A 17,487-nucleotide genomic window follows, 5' to 3' on the forward strand; every position below is an offset into this window, starting at 1 on the left:
ACAGTTTTTGGTCTTGTACTAAACTCTTAGAACATGCAGTGGACTATTCGTCAAATATACTTCAGGGAAGTTAAAGCTCAAAGTGTGGACTGTTTGTGTTTATGGATACAGGGACAACTAATAAAAGAATTCCCCCAGATAAATCTTTCACCAGTGAAACAGTACTGTACTCTCCAGAAGAAACATTTGAAATGAGTGACCCTAGTGTAGCACTACCAGGAATATATTGCTATTTGAAATGAGCCTCATCACTAGTTTTGCTTGTTCATCCAGATGCTAATGTGACAAGATGTCATCTCAGCTCAAAACCACATGGAAAAACAAAGTATGTGTTAGGACTGTTCAGGACTGAGTTCTCTCTGGAGACATAAAAAGGACTATTCTGCTTTTCCTGGACGTCACCTAACGCTGCACTTTAAAAGGGCTTTTAGTCTAATTCGTTTTCCCGCCCCCACAACTACTTCTTCTTAAATTAATGGGCCTCTAAACGTCTATCAGCTGAACACATTTAGCAGTGCTTTATTGTGCCTCAATCACTGCCAATGCTTTCAAGTATTATAATTTTGCTGCTTTGCATCAGTTAGAAGCATTGGCTCTGTGCATTAACTACATTACAATTTTAGCCAGAGCCCAAAATACTCACAAAAGGAAAAAATGAAAATTGCCTCAGAACAGAGCCACTTACACAAACTTTGATTATATCTTTATCCCATTTCACACTATATCATAGGAAGCTTAGATTAGCAATGAGGAATTGATGTCAATCATTGCTACTCTACGCAGCATCACTGTTACTGTAAATGTGTCACTTCAACACCAGTTATAACCCAAGGAAAAGAGAATTCTAAAAAGGTTTGCTGCCGCAATAAATAGTTCCTGGTTTTCTACAACTAAATAATATGGTTTATTAAAAGCGCTTTCACATTTTCGTTGGACTGGCAGCGCAAGAGGACCAGCTGGAGGCACAAGCAAAGTCTTATTAAAAACAAATGAAAGAGGCCATGACTGCATGCAATAACTCATAGCTTGCCGGCATCTCTATTTTGCCACTTTCGAACCTCAGCTAGCTCAGTACTAGCTTGGTAAACAGCTGGCTGAGAACAAAGACTCGGAAAGAACAAAAGCGTTTTTTGAGTCCAGCTGGCTCCTCAAACATTATCCAAAGGAACAAATGCTTTCCCCTTCCAGATAAATGCGGCTTTAACACATTTTGGAAATAATTAAAGCAGTCATGGAACTATAGGCCGTGTTGCTGCCTCCCAGGCAAAATTTGATTCAGCCACAACATCGGGAGGGTGTGCGACTGGCTGTCGTCGAGGCCGACATACGCTTCGTTTCTCCTTTTGTTGTGCTGTCATGTGAGGATGTCGCAGATCAGCTCCTGCTTGTATATGCCAGCATCAAGCAATGAGAGCTTGGAAAAAAAACTGTGGTGATACAGCTGGCCTGGGATCGCTGACACAATCGCACACACGCATACATAAATACAGCTGCCTCCTGGGCTTCTTCCTCTCAAACACGCATGCACGCGTATTACATATAGAGAGATAACACACCTGCTGTATCATGTTGCAAACTCAGCCCACAACAAGGATTGGAGCAATCCGATACCCGTCTTTACACACAGAAACACACACACAAAGTCCAGGAAAATACCCAGGAGTCTAGTATCCCAGAGACCCAACTAGACCAGGACCATTCTCTCTCTTCCTCTGCCCTTTGTCTGTCCATCTCTGGCTGGTGAGGTGGCTTTTGACTTGGAGGACAGAGAGCAGGGAGCCTCTGCCAGGCTGGGAAAGGATACAAAGCAGCAGCCCTGACAACCACAGAGCCCTTCATTCCCTTTCAAACCAACGCCAATTCAGCCACCAGCCTGCCAAGATCCTGGACAGGAGCAGAGGGGAAAAGTAATTGACCCCCAATTAGATTGTTTAGACATTATTGAATATGATTAATTGAAAATACTAGAATAAGACACACAAGACAGAATCATCCATTCATTATGCCCCGGAGTCGTACTACCTCTTAAATCATTCCCTGGGTGGAGTCTGAAAAGTATCAAATAGATGAAGAAGTCAATGTCAATCTGGATAAGGGCCAATGAAACAGTCCTCCTGGCTGAACTCATATTAAGCATTCAACTTTTTACAAGCTTTGATATCTGCTCAAGACTGGATCAAGAAGCGAGGCCAAATATGAACTGAGTGTACACTCCACATGTGCTGCAAGACCGAACAGGTTTATTGATCTCCAAAAATATTATGCAAACATTCAGATGATGTCTCTTGCATTAGGAATCCTCGCGGGATCCATGTGTAGAGTCCACTTCAAAATCAAAGTTTAAGGATCCGTGTTACAGCCCTTGGAGCTCATCTCAAGCTACAGCTTTAAGTATAATTGTCTGCTTTTGTTTTTCGGTGTTGGCCATTTTATATGTAATTAGCTGTCAGGGATAGTGAAAAGGGGCTAATTCCCTTTCTATTTTTGTCTCCGTCAGTGGAGGCCACGCTCAAGTCTGACACGGACAATAATTAAAACTCTGTGCAGTGTTACATTTATTTTCACCCGTGTAATGTGTAATATGGCTGGGCATCACCCCCCACATTTCTCTGAGTAATTTGTTCCCCCTGAAGGGTTTGACCGCCTGACAACATTGGGCCATGATAGTTAACCATGCTATCACTCACAAGTCTAGTTAAGAAGTATCTGAACTGGAGGGCTTTCAAAGTCAGTACAACATGAGCTCAGAGCCTACAGCGGGGGTCAGAGGAGCTTCATTATTCATGGTGACACAGTTTTCTTCAACTTTGGCAGCGGAGGATGTTACGGGGCTCAGCAGCGCTCCAGAAAATCTCATGTTCTTCCTATGTTGTTTTCTTCGTATTAACAAATACCAAATTATTGTATCCAATGAATATGAACATTGAAGGTTTTCATTTTCATTTCAAATTTGTGGACACAGCACTGTGTGGACCAGTGTGAGCTCCACTGCAAGTCCATCTAAATTAAAACCTGTCGCACAATTGTTTACCAGTATCCCAAGCTTTTTTCATCAAACATCTTCGGCTATTTCATCGAAGTCTGAAGTAGTTGCCATTATTTTGAAGAAAAAAAAAAAAAAAATGCTTTTAAACGTTCACTTTTCTTTGCGGCTACAAAAATGTAGAACAGAAAGATAAATTACTGTAACTACAAAAAATTTACAATATTTCAACCAACTTTACAAAATACTGAACAAAATGTTTCAGCTTAACAAATTCATGGATGAAAAGGTTGAATCTCGAATTCTGTAGGCTACTCTCAAATTTTTTTTTCAAAACAGTGTATTAATATCTCTCCCCTCACTTTATAGTTTACAGATAACTAATTTTCATCTACAGTTGTGACCTTATCATCCGTCTTTTAACTCATATTAGTTTTTTTAAACATTTACACCAAGCTGATGAAGGTAAACTAGACAAAACAAATTGGTAAATAAAAGCATAGTGTAATGGAGAACAGCTGTGCAGTTGTTTTAGTTAGATGAACGTTACAGCCTTTAACTAATCCCAACTAATTTAATTCCAATGCCAACACTCAAGAAAATAAAAATAAACTTATGTTAATCATAGAACTTTAGCTGCTGAACGATGGTTGGTTTGAGTTTCCATATTTGGTTGGTATGGGATGGTCTGTTTGGTTTATATAGTTTGGGTTGGTGAGTTGACTGCTGTAGATAAGGAATGACTAACATAATATTTCATTTTGGCTTGTTTTTGTCTATCAAAGACAGCTCCCTGATGGGAAGCATCATTGTAAATTCTACAATCTATCTTGAATAATCAAGGAACTTCAGCAACGATGCACTGACATGTTTGAACTTCGCTAATTCAATTGAAAATTGTGATTAGCCATTAACTAGAGGTACCCATAAAATGTAATGAACAAACAAGAATCAAAACTGAAATGAATTTTCTTTCCGGCATCTAATTATAGTACCCCGAATTATGCAACTGGGAACCGACAGCTGTTATAGTAACTACAGTTATCAACACGTCATAATTATGATGCATATCATTATCATCACCTGTATAGCAAGGAAAGGAATTAATGCCAATGTACTTTTTACCTGAAGAATAGTGCTTTTAGAACAGCACATCATTGCAACACCCAGTGTGACATTATGATATCCACATGGCGAATTGCAAATCACTCAATCCTATTATAACCATATCGTAGTCATGGTAACCCTTGCAATGAAGCACCCATTTGATCAAGATGTCCTTCTTTAGAAGGTGCACAGATGTTTGCACTCATGTGAGTAGAATTCAGCACTCATATTGCTTTTCCCTCCATCTCAAAGCCACAGCATATTATGTAAATTCCACCAGTGCTGATTGTGAGTGCATTTGTGATAAACATCATCAGTAGTAGTTTATAGCTAACAGTGAGTTAAAGAGTCAAATGCACAAAGTAAATGGAAAGCAAAACATAATTACTGTATACATTTACTGTTCCAGACTTTTAAGTGAAGTGCTAGTTCTGTTCTTCCATAAAGAGTTTCACTTCTTGTCCCTCCTGATAATGCAAACAAATCCAACCCTGGACTGATAAGAGACACACCCTCTAAGGTCTGAAACTGACAATCAAGCGTGTCAGAGTATTTAAAAAATAAAAAACTATTGTTTGCCAGCAATTCTCCAGGCAGGTGCAGCAGGCATCTCTTTTTAATTTGCTACATGCTCAGTATTCAGCCACATGGATCAAAGGGACACTTAATTTTCCTCCCCTCTCCCCATTATGTGCAGTGAGGAATGAGTTAGACCCTCACGGGAGCAGATTTGATTACGGTTTATCATTACTGTCACTCTCCATGGTGACAGAGGGGCTGATCCCAGGCCGCCACGACGCAACCAAACAGATTAGTAAAAAGGACCCTTATTTTCTACTGTAATTTTATGCATCACTTGTACTCTGAAGTCTTGTTAGATTTTAATTGTTAAGTGATTGTAAGGCTTATTTCCCAGCAGCCACGGCTACATTTTACAACGTTGTATTTGTGCTTAAGCAGTGGACAATTACCCTGAAAGCACTTTAAACATTAGCCTGAAAACTTAAAATAAATGAATAGCATAAAAATGTATAAACAGCTGTAAATCCAGCCGGCGTGGTAGCCAACCATGGCATTGTGACCGACAGCTAATGTTGATGTATGCTGATAACGCTGCTGTTCAATGCAGGGGTAAACTGTGGGCCTAAATATCTCCCGTTCAAGTTTGCCGTCATCTGATTCCCATCTCTCTCCCTCTCGTCCGCTTTAGTGCATCCTCAACTCTCCCTTTAAACCCACTCTAAACTCCCGCACAATTGTGAACATTTCCTAACTACACACTACAACGGTTTTCATTTCCAATTAGAGACACTATACTTTCATCCCCCAAGTGAAACTGGTAATTTTTTATCCCATTTGCTTCCCTCCAACTTTTTTTCTTCTTCCTCTCCTTGTGTGATATTTCACTGTGTCTACATTAGCATAAGTGCAGCAGTGATCTGCTTCAGGTTGACGGTTTTTAATGGGGCGGCATTTCCATTTCACAGAGGACACATGTGGCGGTGGGATGTTGAGGAGGACCGGGGGGGTGGCGGGTAAGGGAAGCAGTACAAAGAGAATGGTAGAGACACTCTGCAACGAGTCCCGTCACCCTTAATAATGCAGCAAGGATAGGGAAGGACCCGTCATCTTCATCCCTAAACGTCAGACGTAGGTTGTATGCCCCTGGATACAGAGCCTAATTATAAGAGAGAGCCTCATCGCCGGTCCACGGGTAAGAGAGCGGTGAAATCTGAACCGCAGGTATTAGGTCCCTAAGGTCCTCTCAAAAGGCCTCCAGGGAGCACAGGGGACACATAGGTAATTCAAAAAGCCTGAGGGGACAGTGGCACAGCCCTCATGGCAGGGACTTGTCACGGATGTCAGAAGGACTTGACCCAGTTGCTGGATTGAGTGCTGGCAGTTGTCTCGTCAACCGAGCATCTGTCAGTCTTGGCCCACTAACTCACTATGCAACAAAATGCCCAGGAAGGGGTTTGAATTCCAGGACAAAAGTCTAACTTTAACCTTAATTTCTCAGATAATGTGTGAACGTGTGTGCCTGTGCTTACTAGGTGTGACATTTCAAAAGGTTAGAACCAGTGAGTGAGTATAAGCCGAAGAAATTAATAATTTTTTAATACATAGCAGAGATGGGGACTCGGGTCTGAGACTCTGACTCGAGTCACACTTAAGTCGCACAAACAGCCGACTTCAGACTTGACTTGAGAATCAACCCAAAAGACTTCAGACTTGACTCTTACTCGAGCTTTGAGACTCGTCAAACTGTTTTCATGCAATTATTGCTTTTTAAATCAAAATGTATTCATGCATTTCTAAGTTATTGGCGCAAAAATGTTGGGGAAACGTATGACGAGCTGCATGTCCCCTGCCTTTTGCCATAATGTGCAATTTCTGTTACTGTAGTCCTATTTACAATTTCATTATTTCATCCATGCGTGGCGCAGAGGATCCGTGCGCACCGTCATCTGCCGTGGAGACGCTGGCCTCACTAACCTCTCCTCCTGAATCTGGTCTCCCTCGCGCTGGACTCAGTTTTACTGGGGGAGGGAGAATACTTATTTACCTAACAATCAAGTATCAAAAACTGAGGAGGAAATGCTGTTAGATGCTGTCCTCCTCTCCTACTTCAATGCAAATCTATCTCTTTATCTCCCTGACCCGGTCTTTCACTGGTTGAAGCCTGAAAATATTGTCAACAAATTAATAACATAACTAATTACACTGGTCGGACTGTTCAGCTCTGTTCCAGACCGATACCTCCAGTTCAGGCTGGTCCTCATCCTCAACCCGTGCCTTTTTCAGTCACGGAAAATACTTTTCAATACTCATCTGGATTGAAGCAGCAAACATTCAGTGTAAGAGTAAAAAAAAATAAATAACATAACATTATTTATAATAATAGGCCTACATTTATTGGATTCAGCATATTGATATGCTTAGTGTTTTGACCTCGACAACCCAACTGCATTTTACCACAAACTTGTGACTAGTTAACTTTCTAAAGCGGGCACAATCGCTTGTTTGCTAAGAGTCGGGTCGGGACTCCAACATTAACACACTGACAACATTGTATTCAGAATATAAAATATTTTTATAGGACTTTTTAATGTGTGATTGTGTAAAGGTGTTCACGAGATAGATACCAACCTTTCGTGAATACAGCCGTCTTCTCTCTTTATGGAGACAGACGCTGTGTGGAGCTGTGTGTGTGTGTGTGTGTGTGTGTGTGTGTGTGTGTGTGTGTGTGTGTGTGTGTGTGTGTGTGTGTGTGTGTGTGTGTGTGTGTGTTTGTGGTGTGTGTGTGTGTGTGTGGTGTGTGTGTGTGTGTGTGTGTGTGTGTGTGTGTGTGTGTGCGAGATGCAAGTGACAGAGAGACTGAGGAGAGCAGGTTAAGGAAACGCAGCTGAAAGTAATAACGAAACGCAATGTGCGGCGGCTGGTGTTGATAGTGAGGCGCACCGCCACACATTAGTCTATGTACAGGAAACACTGCACTGAGATGCATGTTGTTCTGTAACTGGTGTGGCGCTGCCACTATTCTCTTGATTTCCACTTTGACATTATATATTTTTTTGAGTGAAAGAGAGGTTACATTTAGCATATCGTCAAAGGTAACAAGCTAACCATCGCAAAGTGTTGCGCTAATGCTGGGAACAGGCAAATTGTATCTTTATAGTTGTATTCATATGAAGTGACAGACTTCCGAGGGCTTGAGGGATGTGTTAAGTAGACCCCATGAAGTTATCCTACAACTGATTTTGATACTGTAGTTTACTGTATGCATGGTGGCTACAAGACATGCTTTGAATTCATAAGATTTAACAATACAGTGTTAGGGACAGATCAGATGGCCAGAGACTTGAGACTTGACTTGGACTTGAGACTCTACATGGACTTAAAAAAAATGACTTGTGAAGATCTGATACATAGCAATGTGCATTTTAAACCTCTGCCTTCAATTAAAGTTATCTGTGAAGAAACAATTTCCACATCACAGATACATCACTCCACTTTTTTTTTTTTTTTTTTTTTTTTTTTTTTTTAAACTTAAATCCTCTCCCACTCAAAGCTTTTCACACTTGTTTGTTTGAAAACAGTGCCCGAAACGAATCGATTTTGACCACACTCCTACCATGTTCAAGCGTTAAACAAAAGGTCAGCTTGTCAAGAGGAGACATTTCGGATGGCTGATGTTAAACAGCACACTCTGATTGACCTATCAGGTCTGTTATATAACGGATTATGGAATTAATAAAGAAGAAGCAAAGGTCATATTATCATAGCAAATGTATTTGAACTTCTAAATCTTCCCATCTAAGCTTATTTTAGCTGCAATTTTTCACATTAATACCATAATCCTCAGGGCTTTCCTTAAATAACGGGAAAATGAGGCTGCATCATTATACTGTAGTGTAGACTAAATGCTTATTGGATACAAGACACCTGATTGCAACACACACACACACACACACACACACACACACACACACACACACACACACACACGAAAGAGTCCTGATGCAACACAGACATGCAGACTTTAATAAAAAACAGCGTGTGTTACAGGGTATCTTGTTTAATGTTATTAGCATCCTCAGAACACTGATTAAAAACACTCTAGAAAAACAATGATCTATTACAAACTAAATGAACAAGAATTAACTTTGGATAGCATTAAGTGTAATATGATTTAACAGGAGTTAGGAGGAGACATGACGTGCGCACAGTGTTGAGATTTATAACATGTAACTTCCTTATAGATCATGGTTTTATGGTTTAGTTGTTGAACCATTAAATGTATTTGACAAACCAACCAGATTTAATTGACAAAGCACATCATAGGCTCCACTTCATCTTATCATCTTCAAGTCTGGTTTGTTTTATTTGTAAATAGTTGTTTCTTTCTAAATTTTCTTCTTATGTAGTCATTTGTTTCCCCAATAAATAGTTCATAAACCTTTGTTTGACTACTTTATTACTGAACCCATCCATCACATGCCGCACCGTCACATCCTGCGCCACCCACCACCACAAGTAAATTCTCAACCTGTGGGAAACGCTGTAGTATGTTCTGATCTGCCCCATGTCTTCACTTAAGCTACGTAATGCTTACATTGAGTGACATATTTCCACTCTTGTGCATCCTTTTTTTTACCTATTTCCCTGTAATTCAGCCTGACATATTTGGTGTCTTTGGAAATGTTTGTGTCGTGACTAGAATCTAAAAGAAACTTCTGTGGGTTTGAACAGTGCTTGTCCTCGCTCCATGCATTTTAATGATAATGCATGATCCCCCTAGTGGGTTCAGCAGGGTTTAAGTGGTTAAATCCAAGGAAACTCAATGGTGAATGTCTACGAGCAACAAAAATTCACATGCAAAAATACAACCTCTATTCATTTGGACAAGGACACCTGTACTTATGTTGCAAAGGCTTGTGGGAAGGTGAGAGTTGAACATTTGCAAGCAAAGCGACGAGAGGGGCACGTTGAAAGGCGAGCTGTAGTTGTCTATGCAAATGTAAGCAGTCTGAGAGAACCGTTGACTAATGAACTGCCAGGTGTCTTTTTGATTGACGTCTGCTCATAAAACATCCCAGTACCACTTCCACCTGCTTCACTCAGTCTACAGATTCAGGCGTTTTTAAGCACAGGGACAAATTAAGGCATGCAGCAGCATGGAAGAAAATCTGTGAAATTGTGGGAGTTGGTGAAGGATGGAGAGGATGTAGCAGTACTTCAAGTCTAGTTTAGAAACAGTTTGATAAAATGTGTGCACCCTTTACATGCTACTAGAACATCTTAAATTTTGAATGAAGCCATGTCAAGTGTTCCCTCGTCGTAAGTGGACATGTGGACCGAGACTTGACCATATGGTCTGCAGACTTGCCTTATGTGCAATTTGGCAAGCTCACACCTCTCAGTACATTAGGTTTGCCTGAAAATCCCAGGAGTAGAGCGATCAGAAAATTCGGCTTTTTGCACCTTTGCAACAAGACAAAACAATAATCCCTTTGGACTCAGCGGATGCTTCCAGTTTCTCTATGTTTAGCCAAGCCTGGACATTCTGGCACCATTAACAAGGTTTCAAAATATCAGATGCCACTCAGCCGCAGGATTCCAATTTCCCTAGTCATTTTTAGCACAATTGTGAAATTACAAGAGCCATGCAAAAGGGAAGTTTGTGCGGGTAAACTAAAAAGGTGCTGCAGGACTAGGCCTGTAACAATTATTAAATCATTGTCTCACCGTAATTTTTTTTTACATAATTGCGGTTATTTTGTATAATGGCTGTCACTCATTAACATTATGCTAACGTAGCTAGTTCCACGGGGATTTTTACTTTTCTATTTCTAATCTGTATAGAACAACTTGTTTGCTAACTGTTGCTACTGTAAGGTCCTATGGGGTATGACTGTTTATGGCAATTGTTTAGATGTGCTAAATTGTAATTATATAAGTGATAATTGGTCGGACTGTTTAGTTAAAGTTATGCTAGCAAGAGCTGTCACTTGTTGCCGTAACCCAGAGAAATCATGGGTTTATATTGGTGAGCGATAAAAAAAAAAAAAAAAAAAAAAAAAAAAAGACACCTCTGACAGAGACAAGCCACGCTGTATTCTTTCTGTGTTTTTGTCTTTTACAGTACACCAACTTTGACTATATCTGCAAACAATGAGGGTGAGACAGGGCTGAGATGACAGCTAAAGTAAGGCGAGGTCAAGACAGCAGCTGGGTAGGCACCGGCTGCTATGAAAGCAACAAACATAATGTAATACAAACAATACATTTGGATAATTATTACTAAAATCAAATTGGAAAAGAATTTTACATATACATCCAACATCAAACTCTGATAACCAAGGAACATGATGTTTAATACGGCAGGGGTAGAATTACATATCCTAAGTTTATTCTTCTTCCCACTCCTTTTTAAATATGTAAACAAATTTACAAGTGTTTAGCAATTTCTTTTACTGTACTTATTAGATTAGTATTATTATTATTATTATTATTAATGTATTTATTTTCTTGTTATCCATTTATTTAGATTATTTTGTTTTAATTATTTCTTGTCTGCTGTTTCTGTTCTTTACATATTTTAAATAAAAACTCAATCACAAATACAAAATATTCTGCAACACATTTTGCAACCCTTGCCAGTAAACTTGTACTGTAAACGGTGTATCGCAAACTTAAATTACATTATTCGGTCACAAAACACAATACAACTATGTGAATGTTAACTACAGTAGGTCCAATAACAACAGGATTTGCAGTTTACAGCTTCACGGACAAAAGATAGATCACAACGACATAGGCCCAGTGATGGCACGGCAGCCAATACAATACAAACAGAACCACATAACAGAGGCATAATGCAAACAGTGACTTGCTCTCACTGTACGAAAGTTTAAGCCAACTGATGCAACAATCCAAATCACCAACAGACTACACGGAGTAAGTCCCAAGCATTCAAGCCTAGAAATGGCAGAGACATAACACACACAAATAAAAAAAAAAAAAAAAAAAATTTGTACCAGGTTTCTTGTAAAGATGTAGCCTAGAAAATCTCATTCATGAAACCACGCAGTTTTGCAGATTACAACTTCACAGCCACAAGCAAGGTCTCAGCATAAGCACAGCGGTGGCACAGCGGCCAATACAACACAAACAATGCAGCAGAACAGAAGAATAATGCAAAGAATGACTTTCAATGAATGCACCACAATGCAAAACAATGACTTGCACTTACGGTTTGGAGGTCTAATGAGAGCGACGTCCATCATGCAGCAATCCCTTTTTTGTGGAAAAAGTCCATTATGGCATCGTAGATGTTTTCATCCGTTTAAAAGCCAAAAAGATCCTCCCTTGCCAAAAATTTTACCCTGACCTTCACTTTGATACAGCCCATATTACTCTACTTTGGTGCTCAGAATTTTTTTATTCCTTTGAATAATCTTTAGGCACGATTCCACTACTTACTCAGTAACGGGCGCTTTCAGAGAGAAAAGCACTCAACAACCCATTCAAGATGGCACATTAAATGACCCCTTAAACACCAAATGCATACATACCAAATGGAATAAAATGACTGTAATAAAAACTATAATGCAACACATATGGCTTTCTTTTGCAATCACCGATTAAATCAATATGCTCTATTGTGTTAAACAGGGTTGAATTTAATCTAAAGTCACAAGCATTTAGGCCTTGTGATGGCAACCACAAAGAACTGTTAATGACCTAGGCTACGCATTTTTGCGTCCAAACATTACATCAGAGTGACATAGGCCTACAGTGGGTCTAATCACAACAGGCTATGTAGTTTACAGCTTTACAGGCACAGGTGACGTCAGCACTATTTACAGTGACGGCACAGGCACGGTGGCCATCCCACCACACGGTTCAATAAAACAACAGAACAAATCAACATGCAACAGTGTGAAGGTCTGCAGGTTAAAGCTCCACAGACACTAGGTTGGGTCAACACACAGTGATGGCACAGGCATGGCGGCGGCCATATCCCACCACACTCCGTTCAATAAAACGCATTACAACATAACATGACAATATGAACAGTGTGAGAGTACAGTTCTGCAGGCTGCAGCTCCACAAACCCATGTAACCCACATATAACGTTACCATGCGTATATTTCCAACAATAACTGGCACTTACTATTTGAAGGTCTTCTTGATGGCGGGTCTACACGAAGTTCATTCTTTACAAATCCTCCTTCACAATAAGGTCCTTTATAACGTTGCATGCTGGGTGTTGAAGCCTGAAGTGGTCATGGCCTGTAAGATGCGTTTTTCTTAGCTAGGTAGCGTGGACCTTTTACTGTGGAAAACGTTTATTTGTGTCCTTTTTACTACTTACCGTCCGTCCTTGAAGGCAACAGTCAAGTGAAGCAGCGGTTTTTAGGCATTCTCTGCTACCAAAGTTGTTTATCACAAGTGTTGAAAGGAACTGGTGAAAGGACAGCTAGGTGTAGGCTACGTCTCAGCAACAATTCGACAGAAATCCAATCGATAGCGTACGTCAGTAAATTAACAAAAATAAGTCTTATTGCAAGAGAGTTCAGGAAAGTCCAATTAACGCCAAAACACCTGTCAAATTTAAATATGGCGTGAAATTTCTTCTTCGCGTGTAGACCACGGAGCCGCTGCATTGAGCTCTGTGCTACTGTTGCCCCCTGCTGACTGAGAGTGAGCAGAGCATGTTGGGAAAAATAAGCAAACGTCATACTGTATGTAGCATAGAATTTCAAATAATTGCAAAATGATTATTTTCAAAGTAGGTCTAGTGTAGTTCAGGCAGCACGATGTCGATGCCACAATAATGTAAAACTACAATGTACAGCAAGTGGTTAAAAATAAAAGATTTAGGTAGGTGTGATATGAGATATCAACACAAAGTTTAAACATGCAATGCAACTTTGATTACCACCTACACTGTAACCTGAGAGCTAGAAAAGATGCAGCACACCATAATTTATGTACTGAACAACTGTTGCTCATTGGTACTTTTACAGTGGTTTTTTTTTCTTGTGTAATTTCACAAAACGCAATGCTTAAACTCCTGTGTTACGGCTCCCTCACAAGTTCATGTATTATTTATGAGAGACATGATTATTATGCACAAAGGGAGCCCTACTGTGTACTTACAATGCTTTGCCATAATGTCATAAACAGGTTAACATTGGGGGATTCAGCTATTGTTAAAGTCTTACTGTAATGCAGAAAGTATCTAGAAAGAAACAACACATTTAATTTAGCTTTCTGGGGGCTGTAACTTCCCAGGTTGAGTTCACATAAATCAGTTTTGCAATAGCCTATAAATTCATACTGTATGATGATAACTCAGATCTAAGTAGGTAGTTGGCAAAATCTTGCTCCATCTCAGCTGCCACTGGTAGCCTGGCAGTGTCGAGCAGATGGCGCTTTATGTATTTATAATTGTCCAAACATTGTAAGAACCTCTCAGTATTTGGATCCTGTGCACACTAATTAGCTTGATGGATATAAATAAAGTGCTTAAAATTTAGCACATCGCAAAAACTGTGTGTGTGTGTGTGTGTGTGTGTGTGTGTGTGTGTGTGTGTGTGTGTGTGTGTGTTGCCTATAATACATAGACTCTGCTTGCAGATGAGTGTTTTGCATCAGTGTGAGTAAGCCCCCTACAGTATCTATTTCTAAGAGCCAACTACCACTGTCCATTATATTACTGTTCAACATGGTATTATGAGGTGCTCTTAGCAGTGCCAGAAAATAATCAAAGTATTCTCAGCATACAGACACCATACATTTGTTATTATCAGATTTTTTTTTTTTTGAGGGAAGCATAATTGATATATCTGGTAAGCTGAACTTGATTCACTTGGTTTGTTTGAATGATATATAGGCCTACTATGAAGACTACAGCAGGTGAGCAAGCTTAGAGGCTGTAATACACATGTTACATATGATGTTCTTAGTCTATTGTATCATCATACCATTCCTTGTTTCACATTCCAACATTTAAAAACATAGTGCAGTTGATATGTTTTCTTAAAGGCGTAATTAATCAGTGAAAAGAAACTTTAATGCAAATTATGAATCACAGATTGAATCTGTGTATGTGTAGTTAAGGATGCATGCCAGAAATGTGTGGAGTCCTCCTTGTATACGAATAATTATACAAAAAGCTGTCATGCTTTTCTGCATTGCTTATACTTGGCTGATTTTCATAACACTGGTGAGAGAGGGACACCTATCAGGTCCCCTGGAAAGCCTGAGGATTGACATTGTTCGGTAAGACACAGCACTGCATAAATGAGTCATATGAGAATGAGAGTAACATACAATACCAGCAGCTGTGAGGTGAGAGGAATATATTAGAAATAAAACAGATCAATTCCTCGTGCCTGACACCTCTAATGCAGAATAATATCTTGTGGAAAGAAAAACGAAAGCAGCATAATGCTGATTTGCAGTGGACTGAGTTCTGTAGACATGGATTAATCTGCAAATGATTTCACCTTGGTGGTTATTACTTTAATAAGACAAGCTACACTGTGACTGGCTGCTGAGGTCGCTGCACAAGATCTTACAAAACTAGTAACTGCCTTTGAGCATGACTTCATCTCAAAAAAGCTCCAGCTGTGCTCTGACATTGACACTGTGCTGCTTCAAACTCCTTAAATTTGGATAAAAGGCTCAGACACGAGCACAGACAGCGGTACAGATGTTGCAAACACGAATTGTCTGAATACAGACTGCAGTATGACATGTTGCGCTACGTGACATAACACAAATTTGTTGTGTGAAGAGTAAAGCAAAGGCTTTGCTTTCAAAACAAGGTCCGCTTACTTATGTGTTTTAGAATCTTTCAACCACATCTGATGGCCTTCATCAGCTGATGGAGATGGTTTAGTTATTATTACGTGATGTGGAATGACAGTCTAGTGATAAAAGGTGTTTTTTAATGGGGGCCTTGGAGGAAAGTGGATGGAGTCTTTGCTGGTTTCCTGGCAACATGAATATAGATGTCGTTGTTCCCAGCCATGGTTCACCAACAAATAGCTAAAGCACATGTGGCAAACTTGTTAGTAATCAGTGGCCTATTTATACGTCCACCACATAGGGAGAAACCTAAGCATTATTTTTGGATTTATGTTTGTCCACCTGATGAATATAAGGCAAGAGAGGTTTATTTATATAGCACATTTCAGCACCAAGTCAATTCAAAGGGCTTTACATAAAACATTAAAGAGTAGTAAAAAAAACAATTAAAAACATCCATTTAAGAAAATATAAAAACAGCAAACAGCAGAAATAGAATAAGACGGGTATAAAATACAAGAATAAAAGTTGCAGTGCAGTGTAAGAAATTAACAATTACTTGATTGAAAAAGAAAGTCAGCATCAAAAAGAAAAGTCTTCAGCCTTGAATTAAAAGAACTCAGAGTTGCGGCGGACCTGCAGTTTTCTTAGAGTTTGTTCCAGATATGTGGTGCATAAAAACTGAACGCTGCTTGTAAGTTCTTCACCAACTCCTCGGGGAAACATCTGGCTCTTTAGCGGCGTACAGCTCCCCTGTGTTCACCAGCTCGTTGCTCATTGTGTTTGTCTGCCTTTTTGGTGCTGGGCAGGTAGTCTACAGTGGGCTAAAGAAGGTGTTTTCATTAAACTAAAGTCCCATGTATAAGTGTATGAGTGTAATGAGATCAAAGAGACGGCTACAACAACCTCCACCATAAAGTAAAACATTTATACATGTTCACTCAAGTTGTGGAGGATTCTGACTCATCAGCATCATCCACTTGTTTATGGAACATGGGGGCCACAGTAATTATGCAAGTACACCATTGTAATTTATGGGGAACGTGTCCTATTTTGATGTAGAAGGATTAAGAAGCCTCCAAGGCTTTTTGACACCAATTCACACAGGAATGAATGCAAAACATTCTCTGCATGTCACCAACAGGCAGATCTGCATCAACAACATTGTGCTGGGGAAAAGATTACACTGATGATGTGCACGTTCAGTGAGTGTAGTCATCCAAACAGTTTGTTACTCTTTTTTTTTCTTGATGTAAAGCAGCGAGTTGTCTGGCCTCATTTCACCAAATGGAATGGAATGTTCCCATTCCATCTGTCTGATTACAGGATTGTTAAAAATGTGTATCTGTAGTCTTTCGAAATAAATGAGTGAAAACACTTCAGGTGAGACATCCCATAAAACATATTCAACATTCTATTTCCTTCCACTACCTGTCATTTAAAGTGCAGATGCTTTCCATCCACCTGCAAAGCCCTCAAAGAAGATGTAATTTGTATTTGTGTGTGTGTGTGTGTGTGCGTGCGTGTGTGTGTGTGTGTGTGTGTGTGTGTGTATAATAAGATGTGGAATCCAAGACAAGAACCTGCTTTACTCAATGCTATACTGAAAATTAATGGCTGTGTTTCTAAAGAAAGTCTTCATATCAAATCATTGTATAATAAATTGGAATGTCCAACACAAGAGTGACATTAAATGTTCAGCAATTTAATTTGAACATTCTCTTTCGCAACAGTATTTGTGTTATAAAAATGTACCACTTCAAATCACTGTAGAATGATGCCGGAGGGTGGGCAAGATTTATCTGGAATAAACAGACACTGCTCTTTGGGCAACGAGTTTCTACTGTCATCTTTTCACAGGGACTAAAAATCCTTCTGCTCCCACTTAAAACATCTACAACGCTAACCATGTGGGCAGGGTAAATAAAACGGTTTGACGATGCAGTTTTTTTAGCCTGACCCTCAACCCCAGCGTGCTTGTCGTATCCTTTCCTGCGAACTTTCGCGTAGGTTTGGTTTGTCTGCTTCCTGTTGCGTGTTGTTGTTTTGTTCCAGAATTAACATCAAACCAA

The 17,487-nt window shown here is 39.7% G+C and overlaps 1 long non-coding RNA gene across 1 annotated transcript in view; it reads right to left on the reverse strand.

Annotated features, from left to right (window-relative positions):
* The window catches only part of LOC114549033 (uncharacterized), a 79,605-nt gene extending 66,389 nt beyond the window's left edge, over positions 1-13,216 (reverse strand). Inside the window, exons 1-2 of the long non-coding RNA XR_003691493.1 lie at positions 12,972-13,216; positions 12,771-12,889 (exon numbers count right to left, since the gene is read on the reverse strand). This is a non-coding gene — a long non-coding RNA (uncharacterized LOC114549033). The remainder of the gene's footprint in view (positions 1-12,770; positions 12,890-12,971) is intronic.
* Positions 13,217-17,487: the final 4,271 nt, after the last annotated feature.

The sequence above is a fragment of the Perca flavescens genome, chromosome 22 (genome assembly GCF_004354835.1).
Source record: "Perca flavescens isolate YP-PL-M2 chromosome 22, PFLA_1.0, whole genome shotgun sequence".
Lineage (NCBI taxonomy): Eukaryota > Metazoa > Chordata > Actinopteri > Perciformes > Percidae > Perca > Perca flavescens.